Source organism: Falco rusticolus, chromosome 2 (assembly GCF_015220075.1).
Source record: "Falco rusticolus isolate bFalRus1 chromosome 2, bFalRus1.pri, whole genome shotgun sequence".
Lineage (NCBI taxonomy): Eukaryota > Metazoa > Chordata > Aves > Falconiformes > Falconidae > Falco > Falco rusticolus.
Window position 1 is genome coordinate 121,878,928 of NC_051188.1, and position 20,930 is coordinate 121,899,857.

The 20,930-nt window shown below is 37.1% G+C and overlaps 1 protein-coding gene across 2 annotated transcripts in view; it reads left to right on the forward strand.

The window, feature by feature from the left end:
* COL8A1 (collagen type VIII alpha 1 chain) overlaps positions 1-20,930 on the forward strand; it is a 102,107-nt gene that overhangs the window by 12,772 nt on the left and 68,405 nt on the right. The window contains exon 2 of one of the 2 annotated variants that reach the window (XM_037378360.1): positions 2,874-3,006. The gene's annotated coding sequence lies outside the window, so the exon portion shown is untranslated. The remainder of the gene's footprint in view (positions 1-2,873; positions 3,007-20,930) is intronic. The other variant, XM_037378361.1, reaches the window with a different exon arrangement.

The following is a 20,930-nucleotide window of genomic DNA, read 5'->3' on the forward strand; positions in this document are numbered from 1 at the left end:
TAAAATACTTGGCTTTCTTGGTCCCACAGTCTCCCCTGTTCCACCTACCACCAATGCTAAAAATCAGACAGTTTTCCTAACCTCTGGTGGGAGTCTCTTTCCTGCTGACTTGGCCAGGGGAATACATATTTGCCCTGTGTGATACTTTGTACACCGGCTGGTACCTAATTTGCCTGAACTGTGCTTCTGACTTTATCAGAACATATATGGTATTACTGCCTGTATTGCCTGCGTAGCCAAACAAAGCAGCACAAAGGTGAGGACTATGCTTGGCTCCAGAGAAAGGGGAAAGCAAACTCCTCACCCTCACTTGCACATAGCCAGCAATTGTGCCTACCAGTAGCCTATTACTAATCAGCTGCCTTCTTCCTGTCGAGGCACTGCCACCTAATTGCTCCCTACTACTCAACGACATATATCTTGGTGTGGCTTTCTTAGTAACTTTTATAGTTTAATGCATGATGACTGAAAATTAAATTATTTTATTGTCTATCGAGCAGAGTTCACTTTTGTCATTTCAGAGGTTGTCAAAACACGGTTCATCTATCCAGCAGGTCACATAACACTTCTTTAGTTGCCTGGTGCTTCTAGCCATTGTCAATAGAGTGATATGCCTGCACCCAACGAAACTGACTATGGCACTCTCCGTTACTAGAAATGTACTTCCCACAGACTATGTCCCTTTGTTTTCTACAATCTCATTCATAACCAATATTAAATTCAATGGCACACAATTGGTTAAGGGCCTCTAAAACAAAGACAAATGAAAAATCCAAACCTTTCCATTTGAAAAGTTAAAGATTAGAAAACGCCTTTGTATTAATTACATTACACCCTCTTTGTGTTCTCCTGTGAAATATAACAGTATTTTTAAAAGGCTAAAGAGAACTTACAACTATAGGTAACTACCATATAAGGTCCTTCCACATGTCATCTTACAGAAACAACAGAAAGAGAAGGGCAGCTATAGAAATTATGACACCACATGTCTAAGATATTGTTAAAAAAATTAATTTGAAGGAAAAAAAAACTAAGTGTCCTTTAGTTTGAGCATGTCATTCAGTTGCTGAACACTGGTCTTAGGGAATGACCTAATAAATCATTACATATCAATAAGGAAAAACTGAATCCTGATGGCGTGCCTGGGTTGTTGGGTATAGTTTCAGATGTCAGCTTTCTCCGTGCTTAAGGATTTTCTGATTTTGGTTCCATCCTACTGAATATAGCATTCACCGTCAAAGATCCAAATCTAGAGCAGACCTTCAATCTAGCTGCCCCAAATTTGTATCCACAAAGAACAAGACTTTGCAGTATTAATCTTTTTGAAAGGATGGACACACATCAAAGCTACTGCAGTACCAAGTAGAAGTTTGCATCCTTTAACACCTTCCAAATCGACCATACATTCAGTGATGGCCAGGCTCAATATTAGAAGGAGCTCTGTGACTTTCTGCACTTCTCTCATGTTGTAAAAGAGGAATGACTTTCAGAATATCTGTCTTCTTTCAGTCAGGAACAGAACTAGAGGTTTTTCAAGGCACACAAATGAGTCAGCCACTTGTTCCAAATAAATGGAAATGGTGTTCCAAGTTTCCTAGACAGCTTTAAAAACTGCACAGGACAATTCAGCTGTTTAATATATTGTGTTCCACACTTCACAGTTAAGAGGACACAAGATCACATGCTTTTTGTTCCAGATATGTTGTTTTACCCACAGCAGTCCAAAGCCATTTAATTTTGTCTCTCTCCTTGACATACACGCTGCTCTTCTTGCTTTTACTGTTCCCAAGAACAAGAGTAGCACTTCAGAGTAAAGAGCAGCAGCTGAGGTTTCCAGACTGCTGCAGGTACTAAATAATACTAAGTGTCTTAAATGTCCATGATTGCACTTGCCTATTTGTGTAATGAGGGTGTTAATATTTTGGTTTCCGAGGAGGAATGTTGTAAACCTTAATTAATCTATATCAGTGACAAAAAAAGGCATGAGTTACAACTTTAACTGTACAGTAAAATAGAACATCTATGTGGATAAATAATTATAAGGAGATATATATAACTATAAACATAATTTCTTTACTGCAAACCTTGCCTTAACAAGAAACTTAACTCCTTCCTCCCTCAAGAAAACTGAATACACTGACTCATGTCTTTGTTTAAGTGTCATGGTAAATTTGTTCTTTTATAACATGTAGTAGTTCAGCTTTGAACTTTTGATTTTTGGAAAAGGCAGAGCGGAAAAATGTTTTCATGGGAGAGGAGTGCACATTCCAGAACTGTCGACTGTTACTCGTTTATGGGGGGAGGAAAAAAACTACTTAGGTTTTAGGCTTTAGTTGATGCAATTTGTCGTTGTCTGGTATTTTGTGATAAACCAAAGAGTTTACACTGTACAGTGAAATATTTCAGTTTGCTCTCTCATCTTTCCAGCTTTTGCTTGTTCAAAACTCTGAACAAGTTTGAAATTGAATGCCACTGGGGAGAGAAAAATTAGCTTTGTCTGAATAGAAATAGTGATTCATTATAATACAAAGTAGTCCAAGGAGAAAATAACTCACAGTTTACTGTGAATTATAGAGCTACACACAAGCATAATGTGCAGTTGCAGACAATATTACTCATAAAAATAAAACAAAAGAAAATGTGAGCTCTTCATGGTGTCTTCTAATGTGAACAACAGTTTTAAACACAATTTTCCTGTGCCGTTTCACGTTTATTTAATGTATTAACATTTGATTATGTCAAAAATATTAAAACAGGAAAACAAATTAAACTTTATGTAGCTTATTTATTCAAGTAAAGTAAAAAATACTTCTCTGCTGTCCTGCATATTTTGAAGAGTATTATGAACATGCTTTCTTCCCTTCTCTTTCTAGAAAGAGAAGAAAACACAGATTGTCAGAATCCTTCAGATTTGATCCCTCGCACTGTTAAGATCTCTTCATTACTGGATGTCAAGTCTGAATATCAGCACCAGTACATTGAAGTATACTCTCCCATTAAGCTGAGGTAATTTTCTTCCTAATGATTCAATTGTTTAAAGCATTTACAAAAGATGCCCTCCCACCTCCCTATTCCCTACCAATAAAGACAGTTCTGGGAAGAACATTATATGGCACAGTATACCATCAGTTGATGTGAAAGACATGAAAACTGATGATTTGCTAACAGGCAGGGAGGTTCAGGCCCCATTTATTAATACAAATTTAGCAAGAGCACATTAGTTAAGCTTACCACACTGAACTGGGTTTGGAAAGCGATTGCAAGTGTCAGCTCCTTTCCTTTCATAAAGGGAATAGTGACATGATAGATGCAACATCCTAGATTCATGGCCTCTTAAAAGGCTACTGTATAACTATTATGGATATGTCAGAGACTGCATTTTTGCTGCATTGGCATTAAGAGCTAAAGTCATTGAGGACAGAGAGCATAATTAATGAAAAAGTCTAATGCTGAAACAATGCAATTAACAAGTCTTTCAAAGTTTCATTTCCTGGGGGAAATTATGGCCATTGAAAAGGATATATCTTGTCATGTATCTTGACAAAGGCTAGAAACTACATGAAAATACCAGCCCAAAGCCAGAGATGAGGAGAGAACTTCTCCATTCACAGATCCAAAAGATGTCAGGGTATTATTCTGGGAGAGGGAGGCTTTGCCAAGGATATCAACTGCTTTTCAGACACACAGTGGTATAAGTTTCTACTTAGTGGGATGGGCATCCATATAGTGAATTATTTCATAAATATTATTCACTCAGCATGAAAAACTGCATTTATGAATATCTAACAGTCATTGGTTAATAGTGTCATGTTTTCCCTCAAGTACAGAACTGCACCCAGTGCAGGCCTTATGTGGTCACAGTATGTTATAGGAATGGGCAACTTAGGATTCAGACAGGAAGGCAGTCAATTGCAGAAATGTATTAAAAAAAAAAAAAAGAGCAGATGGCTCTGAGGCTGACCACTGGCCCGTAAGTATGTGGATATGCAATTAACTTCAGAACTAAGATACACAGAAAATTCTCAGAAAGTTTTCTTCCCTCACACGTCTTTAATATATCCCCTTCTTTCCTAGTGTATCATAATCAAGATACTGTCAGTTTTCTATCCATCACCCTAATAGAATTGTACAACTTTCAGAGCATATTAACATGAATCTTAAAGAAGCTGCATTTTTTGATTTGTAGCTTCCTTTTCTCCCCAATCAAAAAAAAAAGCTTCTAGAAACACACACCCATTTCTGAATCAGTAAAACACAGTTAATGTAAAGAAGCAATTGCTTTAGATAAGATTTAGGTGGGTTATCACATAAATATCATTGCAGACAAGAGGAGAGGAAAAGAAGAGAAAATACAGCAGTAGGTGCACAGGAAGATCAGCCAGAGGATGGACGTCTTCTTATTAGTATACCTAACAAAGCTGCCTCAGGCTCTGCATTTGCTTTCAAAGTAATGGAATTCTGTTACAAGACAGCAACCAACATAGCACATAATTCTTTGAGGTCATTTAAAGCCTGCCTGTTAAATAAACATTACTCTGATTTCCACCCCCTGCCCCAAGCATTCATAATATTTCCTGTATACTTCCAGCAATTTTTGTCCTATCTGTCTTCTAAACTATCATTTTGAACCACTGAGAAATTGCCTAAGACCAGAACTCAGTTTTCAATACCTTTCTCTTATTAATATTTCTGAAGTTACATTTCAGCTTCTGATCAAGGTTTGCTGCAACAGTTTCTCTTTTGATGCAAGTCCGCTGTATGGTACCTTGGATTTCAGCTAGAATGCATAGTATGTCATGTGAACAGTAAAAAACAATATAACTCAACTTCCCCAAAGTAAGTTGAATCAGGAGTTTTAAGGATAATCAAAACCATATTATTACGAGCAAGCAGAGCCAGTAAGTCGTTGAAGCTATATAAATATATTCATACCCACATTGTACTTCATTATCAAAAGAATCTCGCACCAGGAACACAAAAATTCTTGCTGTGGAATACTGAATAATTGTGGAACAAATAAATGTAAGAATACAGTGATCTTTGCATCAGAAGTGCATTGCAAAAGAGATCCCAGTAAAACAAGCTGAATCCTCAGACTTTCATAAACCTTTTATGACTTTCTTAGCAGACATTATTAGAAAATTCAAAGGACTTTATACAGAGCACTGTTATTTACAGAACTATTTATTGCTTATATTCTTTAAGTGAAACTTATGTATGATTTCATATGCAAATACAGGCAAGCATGCAAGGGCATATATGTTTTTTAGCAAAGTCTGTCACTAAGTATTTTGGACCCACTTACAGTCTTCAGTAATACCAATAGATAGGTCACAGACAACTTGATATTTTACGTCGTTATTCTACATGTGAAAATATATCTATGAAAGTGTAGTATTATATTTCTTATAGATGTTATTTATGTGCATGTGCCTTTACAGGACTTATGCCTAAACCTAACCTGGATTTAGACTGCCACCACTGACAGCGGAGTATCAATTTCTGTATGTTTCCTCTCTTTGAAGTTTTTTTTTCCTTTTTTTTTTTTAATTCTTTTCACTGCTAACTACACAAGCAGATTGATCAATATAAGTGGAAGTTACCTGAACAGCAGCCAACATGGAACACAGTCAATAGCAGTGATTCATGGCATTTTTTACAGTTTGTTATGTTTTTTTTATGTTCAGAGCCCATATAGGCAAGAAAATATTTCCCATACTGTGAGATGGAAATATTGTTCATCTCTTTGTAGAACAGAAAGCTGAGAAATGAAATTGAAGTGGTTTAGTCAAAACTGAATGCTTTCCTCACCTCAGAGAGGTAGCACTGCGCAGTTCAGCCAAATTGTGGCTACCTGAAAAAAGGGAAGAATGTGATCACATATGCCTGAAAACACACATTTTTAAGTTGTCCTAAGCACAGTGTAGGCACAGCTAATCTGAATGATTTCACCATGCTGAATTATTTCCCACGTTCCTTTGTTGCTCCTGTAATTTCAAAAAATGCAGAAACTGGGAAGTCATATGATCCGTAGGAAAGAGAATATTATGGTTTCTAAGAAAAATATTTATTACCAAGCAAGCTATTTTGATTTATTAAATGATAGCTTCCCGTCATAGTGGGTTTTGATATGGTGCTTAAAACCACAACGGTTGTATGAAGTCAGGACCTTATTTATTTAAAGGGATCCACTAGTGTTTTTCTTAATTGAAATATCAGTTCACAACAATGCCAGGTCCATAGAAGCTCATCCAGGAATAAACTCTTGAAAAATTATTTTTTTCCAAGAGTGTCCATTAAGCCAATGCAGACAGTGTCTCACTGCTAGTCTTCTAACATTAGATTTATAGGATGTTATAATTAACAACAGGTGATGGGCAGCACTACATGCACAGCAAGCAAAGTGAAAAGACTGGCAGCTCAAAAGCCACTTGTGAATCATCAAAATTTTTCCCCGGATAAATTCAGAAGTAATCCTTATAGGTTTTCTGGCAATTATTTTTTTGGTGGTTTTTTTTAATTTTTTTTTTTTTCTTTTTAATTCCACACCACCACCCCCTTTCTCCTTTCATGTCAAAGATTAGGGACCATCTTTCTGTTTACAGTTGTGTATCTTTTCAACTTCTATGTTTATCTATCTATAAAATGACACAAATTATGCCTCCCTCACGACTTCTTTAAGGATTACAGACAAGTCCACACAGAAAATTTTAAAATTATGCAGATTTTTAAGACACTTGCGTCTCCGTTATTCCAGCACTCTCAAACTCACATTCTGGACAAATAACACAAAGGAAAAGGTTCAAAACGTGTACAGCCTCCACATCAATGTTAAGAAAAGCAGTTCTTCAGCTTAGAACTGAAAAGGAGGGAGAAAGACTCTGAAAAACATGAATCAGCAAAACAAAAATATGTCCCAAATGAATTTTCATTTGCATAGTTAAACAAATACCAGTCTTTTTATTTATTTCTTCTTTTGTGAGAATATAAGTTAGGCAAGGTATGTTGGGAAAGGTAGTGGTTTTGTTTAACTAAGTGAAGAAGGACTTGTATCCCAAATCTACCGATAGATCTAACTTTTATGAATTATTTCCAATGTAGTAACCTGATGTGATCATGATATTAATGAGTTAATTACATGTCATAACATAATGATTATAACAAAGGAGTAATGTTTTTTTTAAATGAAAAAACACCTCTGTTTTGGATAATTGGCTACATATCCTCATTGACTTTAGTAAATATTTTAAATGCATTAACTGGTAGGAAGATACAAATAGGAACGTTAAAAAAAATAATCAGTATTTATACTATAGAAAGTATTGGAGATTGTTCATAGATACATTCCACAGTCTTACCAATATAGGTCCCTGAGCTCCTTTGCAAATAACTCTGATACATGAAATTAATTTGTACTAAAGCCCTTTTAGGGTGTTTCTTCCCTCCTTTTATCCACCCCACCCCAAAATACAGTTGAATTCATAACCTTGAAGGTCTTGGCATTACTATATTAGAGAGCAATGAATACTATTCTAGCTTTGTGTTACCAGGCCACCAGCAGGAACACATGGTGATAAAGGTTTCAGTTCTCTACAATGTTGTTCATGTTAATTTTTTCCTGAGCTTATGGGATTACGGTAGGCATGGATTGGATATTAGCACCTGAGAGAACCTAGGCTGTGACCACACTATATAGGTTTGCATATCCTAACACATACACATGCACTTCCATAATGGAAAGTGATCAGTTTTAATGCCTGTCCTTTGGCTGTGATTGTACAATTTGACTACTGGTCTCAAATCCACCAGTGAACATTAAGCTGTATGTTTACTCAGCACAACCCAAACCAGTACTAACTTCTTAGATTACACTGTATTAACTTTATTGTCAATGGGAGCCTCAACCGACTTTGTTAAACTGCTTTATCGTATAGTGGTTACTATGAAGTGAGATGTTTGCAATGGTGAATTTATCCTGCTTGTTGCAGCGTTTATGCTTTGTTAAAATTCACATAGCAGTGCTTATCTATAGCTGAGACACAAAATTGCCCAGGAGAGCACTTTTTACTCTGGGTAATTAATCAGAGGTGGTGGGAAATTTTTCTTAGTGTTCTTGATAATCTCTAGGGCACCATCCAACTGTGAAGTTTTGGCCTCACTGAAGTGGAAAGCAAGTTTCATCAGTAACTAGAATAGGCCAAGACATTTCTCACAAAGCACTTAATGACCTGGTGTCATCTGGCAAAGTTTCTCTGTGCAGTCTATTTTCGGATCTGGAGAAATAGTTAATTTCTATTAAATATTTCAAATGCATACATAACAAGCCCCATGTTTTGGTAATCATAGGCACATTTTAAGCAAGGTTCTACACATTTCTTAGGGTAAATTCAAATTCCTTTTTAAATAATTTGAATCGAATCTCAAGTAAAGTCTCTCAGCTCAGAGAACTTGAAATCACATCCTCAATAGGAAATTTGTGGGTTTGCATGGGCAGGGAGAAAATACATAAGACTGTAAAAATGCTTGGGGATTCAAGCACATAGCTAGAAACAGCCTGAAGACTTCCACTTTGTAGAATAAGGCTAGCTTCAATGATAATTTTTTTGTTTAAACAAAAAAATAAATACTCCCTTCCATCAGACAGCCACATTTAGAGATGTTACTCATAATAATAATAACTTATTAAAAACCTTCATCCAATAACATTTTATTTTTATAGTGGCTAGGCACAGATTTTAAAATTTGTATATGTAGAGACCAGGTGGAGGTGTGTTTTTTCTTACTGAATTGCTTCAGGATAGTTAAACTTTTGCTGCACAAAAATAGTCGGAATTCTAAAAAGACTGAAAGTATTTCCAATTCAAAAGAGGAATCCTCCTCAACCTAAAGAACTATTCAAATATTCAAGCACAAAATAGAGCCAGGTTTCTTAGGAAAAGTTCAGTGATTTAGATAAATGTTAAACCAGGTTGAAACCAACTCAGCAATTTTATTTCCTCTATTCAGCTCTTTCAGTTATTAATACTGAGTCAAAAAGATGAATTAGCACTTACTTCACAGTTTTATCAACTGTTCATTAGTTTAGCCATCCTTGTTCTAGAAACAATATTTTCCCCAGCTACATCTAGATAAAACAACATTAATTTAAGAGATATAAAATGTACAAAATAATTGAATCATGGAAAGTTATGGCATATGGAACAAAATCTTACAGGCTAAATTAAGATTTGACTGATTTTTCATTTAAGTGTTGCTACAACATACAAACTGCTGAACACAGATATTGATGGAGAGGTTTACCCAAACTCACAAAGAGCTGCAAGCTTCCTGTTCCTTTTTTTGATTGACCCCTGGCTCACAGTAAACTTGTCTTGATTAAGAACATACTGTGTTATTGTTGAATGCTCTTGTTTTGAGTGCATCATACTAGTTTCACTGTAGCAAGAGCTAACTGAATGCTTCTTTTCTAAAATTACTTAATAGTATTATGAATTCTAGCATGGACATTTCAAAAGATTCATTTCTCATTGTGATGACTAACTCATGTTGTCCATAATAGATTCACAAAGGGATTAGCAATTTCATGAGTTTAGTGAAAGTAACTGGCTCTCAGCATTAATTGCAGCCTTGAAAGTCTGTCATAAACAAGTCATTGTAACACCTCGGATTTGAAAGAGAACCCTTAACAGGTAGATGCTTAGATGGATGTAGTTTCTTAATATTGTTTTTTCTACAGGAAATTAATGCTGGTATTTTGCTTTTAGACTGAGATATCTTACTAATTGAGTAATTTATAAAACAAGACATTTGTGGGGTCAAGTTAACATGTGTGTCGAGAAGGTCTACATTTCAATGCAAGACTTGGATGCAGGATTTGTACCTACATTAGTCAGGCAGATAACTTTCACTGAATACCTCCACTGAACAGGAGTCAGGCCGCCCACTGCTTGTGTAAGTCTGAATACAAGTTTTGTGTGCCTCAATTCCTATTTTTTGAAAACACACTGATGAGACACTCCTTAACATAGGAGTTTGGATGATAAACTGATTACTCTTTGTGAAGTAATGACATGCTGAAGACTGCTTAGCAATACTCAGTGAACTCAAGTATAGAGCTATATGAATTCTGTCCTAAAGAACTTACAATCTTACTGCTTAACTGTAAGAGACATTCACATTGCTTACCTGATCTGTTTATATGTCCTGTGATGCTGATTCAAAGCAGCTACAGGAATCTCCGTCAGTGGAGTGACTGTAGAGTCTTTTAAGACCTTCCGCACTGGGGACAGAATTAAGTATCTGCTGATATTTCATCTTTGATTTGTAAAACTGAATTATTTATGCAAGTGTACATGTGTACACATGTGCATGTACACATGCTTACATATAAATAAGATAGGTTTCTGTTTGGGGAAAAGTGCAGTAAAACATTTCAAGTAAAATCAAGCCATATAGAAACAATACAAACTATGCTGTATTTGGTCTATAGGAGTAAGGGATATGAAAGACAAAGGGTCTTTGCACAACGCAAAATCCATAAAATGTACAATTCAGCAAAAGTATCCTCTATGTTTCTGTTCCCATATTAAATGAATGAATACTTCGAAGTCTGCTAAAGACATAGGTGGTGAATGCTTGCCTTTAACAAACTGTGCTGATGCTAACTCACATTCATAGAAATATTGGGACACTTGCTGTCATTGTATTAGGAAATATCCATGGTAGTGAGGGAATGAAGGAATTCTCAACATCAAGGCTTGTCAAAGATTATTATCTAAACTTTACAGGTTTACTTGTAGAGAATTACTAATACCAGACCACCAAAACCTAAGTATAACTGCCCCCAAAACTCTGCAGGCATACACTGTAGAAACCAGCCGTGACATTATTCATATTTGTCTAAGCTTAGCTCTATACCTAGCATGTCACAATTCTGGAAAGTAGAACAAGTTACAGGAAAAGTCAGAATTTGTTGAGCCTCAGGACTGAGGGATGAAAAGTAATAATTATTAATATTATTTCTTTTAAAAGAAATTATTCCCAATTTAGAATAGTTTGGAAATTAGTAAGAAAAAGAGCAGCTAGAGAGATCTGGATTATTCATAGACTTTGACAAGTTAAAGATGTAAATAATAAGATCATCCAGGCCATTTTCCTGCCAGTGCAGTATTGTTCCCTGTAGTACATTTTCTAGTGCTTAGTTTTTGAAGACCCTTGAGAAAGGAGATTCGAGCCTTTCCTTTAGACACATCCTGGCACACACTGTCAAGGAGGCTTTTCCTCCCTCTCTTCAGCCAAGCATTTCCTGTCTTTTCTTATTTCGTGTTCCACTCAACAGTTCTTACTCCACGGTGTCAGGGCCTTCAGGAATCCAGAGGGGAAATTCTGCTGACAGGCACAGATATTCCAAGAATAGGATATTCCGAAGTATCAAAATCTATAGGAATTTTAGGAGAACATTCTGGTAGCCTCCTTTTGTTTACTGCTCTTTGTGTGCCAGATGGGAAGAATGCATCTGAAATGTGCTTAGCCACCTTTGAACATTTTTAATATGATAATTCTTCAGTATGAACTTTGGAGAGAGTATCTGTTTAAACCAAAGCTTGACTGCCTCAAATCAGGTTAGAAGGACTGCTAAAAGAACATGCTGCAATGAACAATGAGTTCACCATGTACCACGTTAATAGTGATTTGTCCCTTCAAATAAGTGGATATAAGAAAGTGGCCTGAAGAAAGAGCAGAAAAATATGGAGATGTTCTTGAGCCGGTGGTGACTGAATACAAAACTAACCATCTGTGCTGTACGAATGTACTCAGGACAGCATCACATATAGGTACAATATTCACGTGCAACAATTACAGTCATGCTATAGATCCAGTAGCCCACACCAACTCACTCCAAGCAGTTCTGTTATTGACAGTAGTTGTGGGATAATATCTATTATCATTGAGCAGGCTGTGTGCATCATTAAATCCTAACGTGTGTTTGCGAAGAGATCCCTCTGCAGTTCCTGCAAAAGCTGTGGTTCATAAGGAGCCACAGGCCAAATATGACCTGAGTGTTTTCAGACATCTAAAGACTCAGGAATTTAAGTGTGGTTTGCTAAGTGGAAGTGTTAACCTTGTTGTATTGAGTTATATAGCCTTCTAACATAAGCAGTCCAAGTCTGCTACCTTGATGAAAACATTGTACTATAGGCCATGATAAATACCATTCTTGAAGTAGAAGTTTAGCTTTATCTTGAAGAGGCCTAGCCAGAGCACTCAGGAAAATTTTCTTAGAAGAACAACAAATGTTAAGTATCTTTTTGTTTTTCTGATTTGAGCAGGTGAACTTCTTAGTCATTGGTCTTGCAAAACAGTTCGCAGCGGGGAAGGATTAAGTTTCCATTACCTAATTCAAAAGACTGGCCAAATATAAAGCAAAAATGATTAAGGAATTTGGTTGTAAATCTGTCTCTTTGAAGGGATAGAAATATTCTTGGATATGTCCCTTTTTTTGACACATTTATACTGATTACAAATCAAAGGGTAAAGCCGGAGTATTATTTCCTCCAAACTCCTTCAGACCCGATTTGTTCTAGTACTGTCTCTAACAGTACAGAATTCTTTGACAGCAAAGGAACTGTCTTTTTTAATGTAGTTGTTCTTGAAGGTGTTTAAAGCATCCAGAAGAGAAAAGGAAATAGTTCTATGAGTTTGTGTAAATCTGGAAACTATCTATAACTTGTAACTTATACAAGACAATGTAGTTTTAATAAATCTTTTCCTTCTCCTATAGAAAAAAAGTACAGCAAGAAGAGGTGCATCAGTACTTTATTTCAATTAAAAATCAGAGAGCTAAATCAGTGTCTTCCTTTTCCTTTATATTTTATTGTAACTGTCTTGGGTGCTGCTTACTTCCATCAGCATTAATTTGAGGAGCAGAAGCTAATAATTGGGAGGAAAGACAAGCAAACCTGGATTGAAAAACTGTGCTAAAGATTAGATCTCCATATACTTCAATTAAGTAACCTCAAGAACATTCAAAAAGGAGAAAAGGAGACCAAAAGTCCTGTGACATGCAAGATGTTTGTCCTGAACTACAGAAAACTGGATGATCATCAGTTGACAGCCAATGTATATTTTTCAGGCTCATGTGTCTTTAAAAGAAGGACTTTTTTATTTGTGACACAATTAGAAAAATATAGACTGTTGCTTTTAGGAGAGTGAAAAAGCATTCAGAGTATTTAGCAGTGCCAAACATAAAAGCATTCACAGGTTAGCAACACAGTAATTACTGGTTACACCAGCAGACAGTGCTTCCCGCTTTCAGCAAAGCACTCCCTGGGAAGAGGCAGTAAAGGCCCATTGGGCACATCCGTCCTGCTTCACCTGGTGGTAAATTCAGGCTTTCCATGAATTCTTTCCCACAAAACTGTGGAAAGGCAATGCCTGGGAAGGCACCAGAAAACTTGTCCCATTTGAGTGGGGTGACCTTCATACATGCCACAGAGTGTTTCTGACTGCAAATGGTAAGGTCTCCTAAACCAAGTTTTAATCTACACCCTGACAGGCAGTCAAGTAAAGAACAACCATACACTTCCAGTAAAAGTTATGTTTATAGATAGGACTGCAGTTTGGGCAAGCCTCTTGCTAGAGCTTGAGGTGGCTTTAGGGTGAAGACAGCACAATAATACTGCAAGGTCTTTTAAGATCTATTCAGTATTCTCTATCTGCAACACTTCGTCATAAGTTTAAAAGAAAAAATACTTTCTATTGTATCAACAGTCACAGCAACTGGGAAAAATATAAAAAGAATACCCTCTTCCTTAGAGCTATGCATGTAAGTTACCTTCCATAATATTTCTATCTATTCAAATACAGTCAATCAGAAAACTTATTAAGAGAAGCACAATTCCCCTGAAAAGTCAGAGGGAGGAGAAATCAGATTTGAAGGCTTTTTCTCCTCTCTAAGCACCAAAACAGTAGATATTTGTCTGAGCTTGTGCAAGGTGCATAAAATTGGAAAGAAGAGGATTTTTAGATGCTTACACCACTCCTATCCACAAAAAGCAAAAGCTTCTTTTTTCCTAGTTTTAGTCCCTTCAGCTCACAGAAATCAAGTAACTCCTGTATCTGCTCATTTAGGAATTCCTCATCAGAAAAAAAGAAAAAGAAGTAAAAAACCCCACCAAGAACCAGACACTACATCCCCAAACACACCCTAAGTTTGGTAGGTATAAAACAGAGATATGGGTAAGCAATATAACACTGCTTACAGCTAGCTCATTTGCACCCTAGCACACCAAAATAGATGAAGCCTGTATAATGAGCAAACCCATCAACTCTTCGAACACAGGAAGAACGTTTTCTTGAGGTACATTTCCTGGTGTCCTATAGGAGAGGGATGGCACTTCCTCCTCTAGTTGTGACAGATAAATCCATAGCCTAAGCTTCTACTTTGATAAAGGCAGAGGGAAAAAAAGCTAAGTCCAAGTTCCCATGAATAAGTACATCAAGCATCTTAACATATACTTTACAACAGCTTCCAAGTTCACTGATGACATTGCCTGGTGAAGACAATGAAAAGAAGTAAATACAACAAACTGTATTTTGGTTGTAATTATTTTTTTTCACCTCTAAAATAACTTCTTTATAATGCAATTATGCTGTTCCTGGAAGGACCCACCACAGAGCCAGATTATGAGCTGGTTCGTTCCCTTTCCAGCCAGCAAAAGAATCTCTATTCACCAGCCAGAACAATTGCAAGCCAAGTGCCCTCTAATTCAGTTGTGAGCAACTTCAGGAACTTCATGATTCTCTATTCACACGTGTGCAAACCACCTTTAATGAGCCTTGGGGATTTTACAGAGCCTTGGGGACTGAACAGAGCAATTGAAAAACCTCATAGGCTCAGCAGCTGTTAGTATGTGCCTGCCAACAGAAGTCAGCTTGACATAAACCATTTCCCTTAAAGCTTCAGTTGATATTCCATGCCATTTATTTCATAGCTGCTGCCTTATCCCAGCTCCTTTAGCTGCTCTACATCATGGAAAAAAAATCACTAAAAGTGCAGTTTGTGGCAAGCAAGAGAGGCTATGAAAGCTGGTGGAAGCCTCACTGTTGTTTGTGCTGTCCATTGCAGCACCAGCTCAGCCCAAAGAGCTTCATCAGGTATTTTAGTAACGCTGCTAAGACCACAGCTTTCCCAGCTCTATACACAGCAACACAAACCACCGTCAGTCTTTGGATGTAAGATGACTGATGACAGCACCTAACTGTGAGGAGCAGAGGGCAGATTTTGATTCTGGAGGTCATAGCCAAGTCCTCTAACAAAAAATTCCAGTGACTTTTTAACTCCCATACAAAGCAAACATAGTATTACTTGCTAATAACACCTGGTCTCACTTCTCTGTCAGATCTGACACAAAAGCTCTGCCAGCCACCTAACAGTTGCTAAAACAAACAGGCAGTGCAATTAGTGAGTACTGTTTCCACTTCTGCACCACTCCCCATTCATGCTGTCAAGACAGTTTCTCCAAGTAGCTTTTTTGACAGAGAAAGACCTCAATTTTGTATTGGCTTTCATTAATTTACCAAAGCTTACACAGTAATGTTGTCCAGTGATTTTGACACGAGTGATATTATTTATCTTACCCCTATCAGTCTCTACAGAATAATTTCCCCAGATGCCAGTGTGTTTGATAGCATGATGCTCAGACTCCATCTTTGTATGGTCTGTTTGACATGCACATGCCATTTGAATGTTAATCAGGAAGGCATATTTATCAGATACACTGCTTTCTCTTCTTTAGGAATATTTTGAGATGTGAATTCTCTAAGAAGCATAAAGCATACAGACCTGAACTCCAAAACCATTCTCAGCTTTATTTTTTTCCTTCCCTTGTAAACTATCTTGGATTTATCCTATGATTTCATGTCAAAAGTTTTATAGCTGTCATGTATTTTGGAGATACGATATATGGTTTCTTAAAAAAGGTTCCCACCTCCATGGTAAGGTCTATGAATATTTCAAATGAACCATTTCTCTTAAACTGTGTAAATTTATATGTAATAGTCCATGCTTGTTTTATTAGTTTGGTAGAGGAACTCAGATTCTGCTTTTCTTATGAGCATCTAATGGAAAGATTCCAATGCAAAAACAAGCTAAAGCAGCAACAAGAAAGCTTTATTATTTTGTAATTTATTTCCTGCAGTTAACTCCTTAACTGATTTATCTGATTTCTGACTGATTTCATAGGTCAGTGGACTTGCCAACACATTTTTGCTTTGAGTCACTTCCTTGCCAGACACACACACAAACCTTCAAAAAGGGAACAAGCTTGTCTTTCTACCTCCATGCTGAAAGACAGGGCAGGAAATAATTCTAAGAGGCAACAAAAGGAGCATACGTACTTTCTGTGGACACATGTATTATATTCCATGAAGGAGATAATTCAATGCATGAAATTCTAGAAAATATTTCAAAACCAATAATACTTGACTCTTCAGTCATGGATCAATGCTTCCTTATGGCACTTTAAATATACAAGAAAGCAGCATTTGAGCTAAAGGGCTTTATATTCTAAACTAGATCCTCTGCTCCTTTATCAGATGCCAGTGTGATTCACAAACCTTGCCCTGTTACAACCCACCCTTGAAAGTGAGAACAAGTCTTTTTGCATTTAAAACAAAGTACCCTGTTGTTGGAAGAAGGGTTCGCTGGAGTCAAGAAGACGCTCAATATGAGTTATGCATCTTGCTCAACTTTATTAGACTATTTATATAGAACCGATACACATGCATATTCGTAAAGCAGAAATATAATTGGTTAGTAGTCTCTAAACACGCGTGGTTCTCACATCCCTAATTATCATGACTAAAATAAGCATTCTATCCATGTAGCTAATTGTGTTGCTATGCTTCAGCCTTGTAGTTTGTTACTCCTTATTTTCCCATACCGCTCCCTATCTTTCTTGGCCCTGCACCTGCTTTCCCAGCAGCTGTAGCTTGTTACAGCCACGGCCTGTTGGCACAACATAATTACTTGGTCTCAGGATTCAAGAATAGCTCAAGGCTACCTTTCTTGTTAACTTCAGCACAGCAACTTCAGTACAGTTCTGATTACAGGCCTATTCTGATACCAGGCCTGGATTGTGCAGATCTTCAGAGCTGCTTCTGCAGCCATTCTTCTACACCCTGTTACCAGATACTCAGGTAATTTCCTTTTATAAATGTAGCCAAAAATATGACAGTGAAGCTGCCACTGTGACAAGTGCTTCCCGAGAGGAGGCAAAGGTCGTCTTCATAACGTGATAGGTACAGATTAGACAATGGCTTTCACATCATTTGTTGGGGCACCATTCACAGTCTTCTATGGATATGAACCTTTGAAAATGTGAGCATTTATTTCTTTCTATGCAGACTTCATTTTGCTGTGTTCATAAACCAGACTGGCTTATTGGCATCTGTAAGATCTTAAATTTATTAAAGGATAAATCTATGGTGAGTTTAAATGCTAACTCAATTAGGGTGTTGATACAGGGTCTTTGCACAATGTTTCTGAGATGAAGTTTGAAGTAAAACCCAGACATGTTTTGTTTTGTACTGCAAAGACTGTAGTGCAGTTAGGAAACACTTCATTCAGTTAGTCACATCTTGGAAAAGAAAAAGATAAATGGCTAAAAATGCAATAACAGTAGGATATCAGGAAATAAACACTAAATGAGCTAACAGACTACTTTGTAGTCCTACTTGCAATCACTTCTAGTCCATGTTTAGGATGTTTCTTCAACTACCCAACTGAAAAGGAAAAAAAAATACAATCACTTCTTTTGATGTCATTACATCCATAACAAATGCAATAACCAACAGAATTAATTTGTGTTGCTGCCCTGTATTCAGCTGAGTAAGGCTACAGAGGCTGAGACTCCAGAAAGGCAGGCATTTGCTATATCAGCCTCTAGCTGATCAGTAGCCCTTATTATTAACTTTATTTCAAATCTCAGGTTTCCTTGCAAACAGAATGAACACTTACCGGTGCTTTAGTCTTGGAAGATAGGTAGCATTATACCAGCTTCCCCTGGTATGAAACTTGAAAAGATCTAATTCCCTACAGTATGCTCATGCTTATGTACTTAGAGTAGCAGAAGTGGAGAAAATAAGCACCAACAATTCTGGTATCATTATACATCTACAGTGGTTTTATTTGTGCAGATGTAATCATTACACATTCGTACATAAGCACCAGAGGAAAAAGGAGAAAAGGTTGTAATAAGTCATGAAATGCAATTCATTTGTCAAAATTAAGGCCCTTGATGGGTTCAAAATCCTTCCCTTGAGATTCTAACTTTTCATTTCATCTCTACATTTTGGCCAGGGTAAGAATGGTATAGGAAGTCACAGTCCAATGCCTCTGTAAAGCAGAGGAGTAGGCTAGGTTCTACAAGTAATTTACTGGCAGTTTGGCTCTAAATGTCTCTTGTTCCCCTAAATAGATTCCTACAGTTGAAAGATTTTGAGTTAGGACTTCATCATTTGTCACAAGAAACACAGCTTTACTTCTCTCCTCTACGTCAAGGCAGGGATTTCCTACCTTGTAGGGGCTGAAGTCAGAAACAGGACCAAAATAATCCTTACCTGAAGCAACCTTTTCTAAAAATGTATTAATAGAACAGCTGTTTGCTGCATCCATGGCATTTGGAAGCATATACTGTCACCTTCTCAAAGTCACTAGGAATTTATTTTGAAGCAGAAGCAAAGGGAAGGATATCCAGCAAGTCATCTGATTTATTGCAGTAACCCTCTTATATATGCAGTGTTAAAGAGATCGTATCATTGGCTGTAGAAATGCTAAGTATTTCAATTGCATGGAAAGATTTAAAGGAATAAGTGATACACATATGCTTTTGTAATTACATCAATGTTAAAAAAAACATTTTTTAAGAAGTGCTAAATCACTGCATAGCATATGCAAACTGAACCAAGAGCTTACTTTAGAGAGAAAAGTGAAAAGATATATCTTCCAGGCTAAATAGCAAAAGTTTTGGTATCTCTGAAGATCTGAATGCTTTTACATGTAGGTGTGATTCAAAACAGTATACACACATTTCCAACAGCAAGATCTGTAATTCCTCACCATCCTACCAAAAATGCTAAAGGAGGCTGATAGTTTGTATACTAGGCTGAGCCTGTGTGTTCACTGGTGCCAGATACCATTCCTAGTGTTTTCAGCCTTCTACATGGATTGCAGAACTTCATATCCAAGAAGTCCCTAATGTATGGTGTAGACAAAGTCACACACAGGACTTACCTTTTTTTTATAGAAAACGTTTATCTCAGTATGATGCTTCCTTATCTGTCCACCTATTCTCCCCCCTCCCCTGAATAACTTTTGAGCTTGCTGGGCAATTTGAAACTCATCTTGAAAGTAGTCTAGAGTCTGAAAGAAAATTACATCCTTGCACAAGTTCCTGAAAAATCAGTGGGCAAGCAGTGGGTAGAGACACAACTTGGCATCCTCACAAAGGGAAAGGCAGGCAAGAGTCTGCTCTTAGTCATTCAGTTTGGCCTCAGGAAAGTAAAGAATGCAAATCCAGAAGAAATCAAAATTTGTTGGGTTTGCTGCTCACATAGCAACTTGGACAATCCAGTTGGGTGATACAGTAAAGGAACCATTTGGGATGCAGTCCTCCTTCCTCATTATCAATTGAGGTAGGAGGAGAAGCTCAGTGAAGATACAGTGAGGCAATACAGTTTAGGAGGTTGCTCTTACATTCTTCTGTGACACCAGGTCTACCGAACATCGGTTGGTTTGTTAGTTTGGTCATTTTTTGTGGTGTGGTTTGTTTGAATTTTTGGGGGTTTTCTGTGAGTTTGTTGTTTTTTTTAACTGCCACAGGACAGTTACATGGTCCAGAATAATGGATCCTTCTTTAGGGAGTATGTGTTTTATAGGCTATTGCTCAGGGACCCAGTTTAGGCTAGTTATATGGAATAGCAATGGTAAACACATAATTCAGTTTTTGCAAGCATTCCACTTGAGGGTGAAATTCAGGGCAAAAGAATTATAATTAACTACATCACTTTTCATTTCCCTAACTTGTCACGCCAGGATTCTCTTGCTGGGTAACTCAGACTACAGCTGTTGGGATGCCACCTAAAGGTAACTTCTGTTAACAAAGCAGACTTTTTTCTGGTTATATTCTAGACCGAGCAAAGGAGAGGTGGAAAGAGGAATTAGGAATAGGTTGCTTTTGAGGGAAAATACTCTAGAAATTGTCTAGTTTGAAAAAGCAGAGATAGGATTTCATATTCCACTTTGAGCTATCTTTTGCTAACATCATTGGCTCAGACTGGCTTATAGTTTTTAGCCACACGGAGGTTACATTGGTTTTGAGCTTGACAGAGGAATTCAGCAGCCTCAGTCCACTAGTTAACCAAGTTTTGACTCAGGTTTCATCTTTCCTCGAGTAAAAGGATGCAGTGACCTACAGCAACTCATGATCTTTGGGGAGAGGAGAAGTGTTCAAAGCTGTTCAGATGATCTGAATGCGTATTTCTAAAACTTTTCCTATAGGTCTATTACATTCTGTGTAAACATTATGACAAAATATGAATCCTGATCATAAAAGCTCCTAGCTATAAAAAGGTGAAAGATAGCCTTTTTCCCTTCATATATACTAGATGGTTATCTCCAACTGTTGATAAAGTGTTTGTAATCAAAGTTTGTAATTAAATTTGATTTAAGTAGGGTTCAGTCTTCAGTGTGTTCACTGTTAGTAATTTCTGATATTTGGCATTCTAAATATAAGCTGTTGTTATGGCATACATTTATTTCAAAGATATTTTCTGAACTCGGTAAGCGAATGCTTAGCCTGTCATTTGAAGGGCCAGAAGTTACCATTACAGGTTTAAAAGACTGCTTTCAGCTTGATTCAGCTGGAACT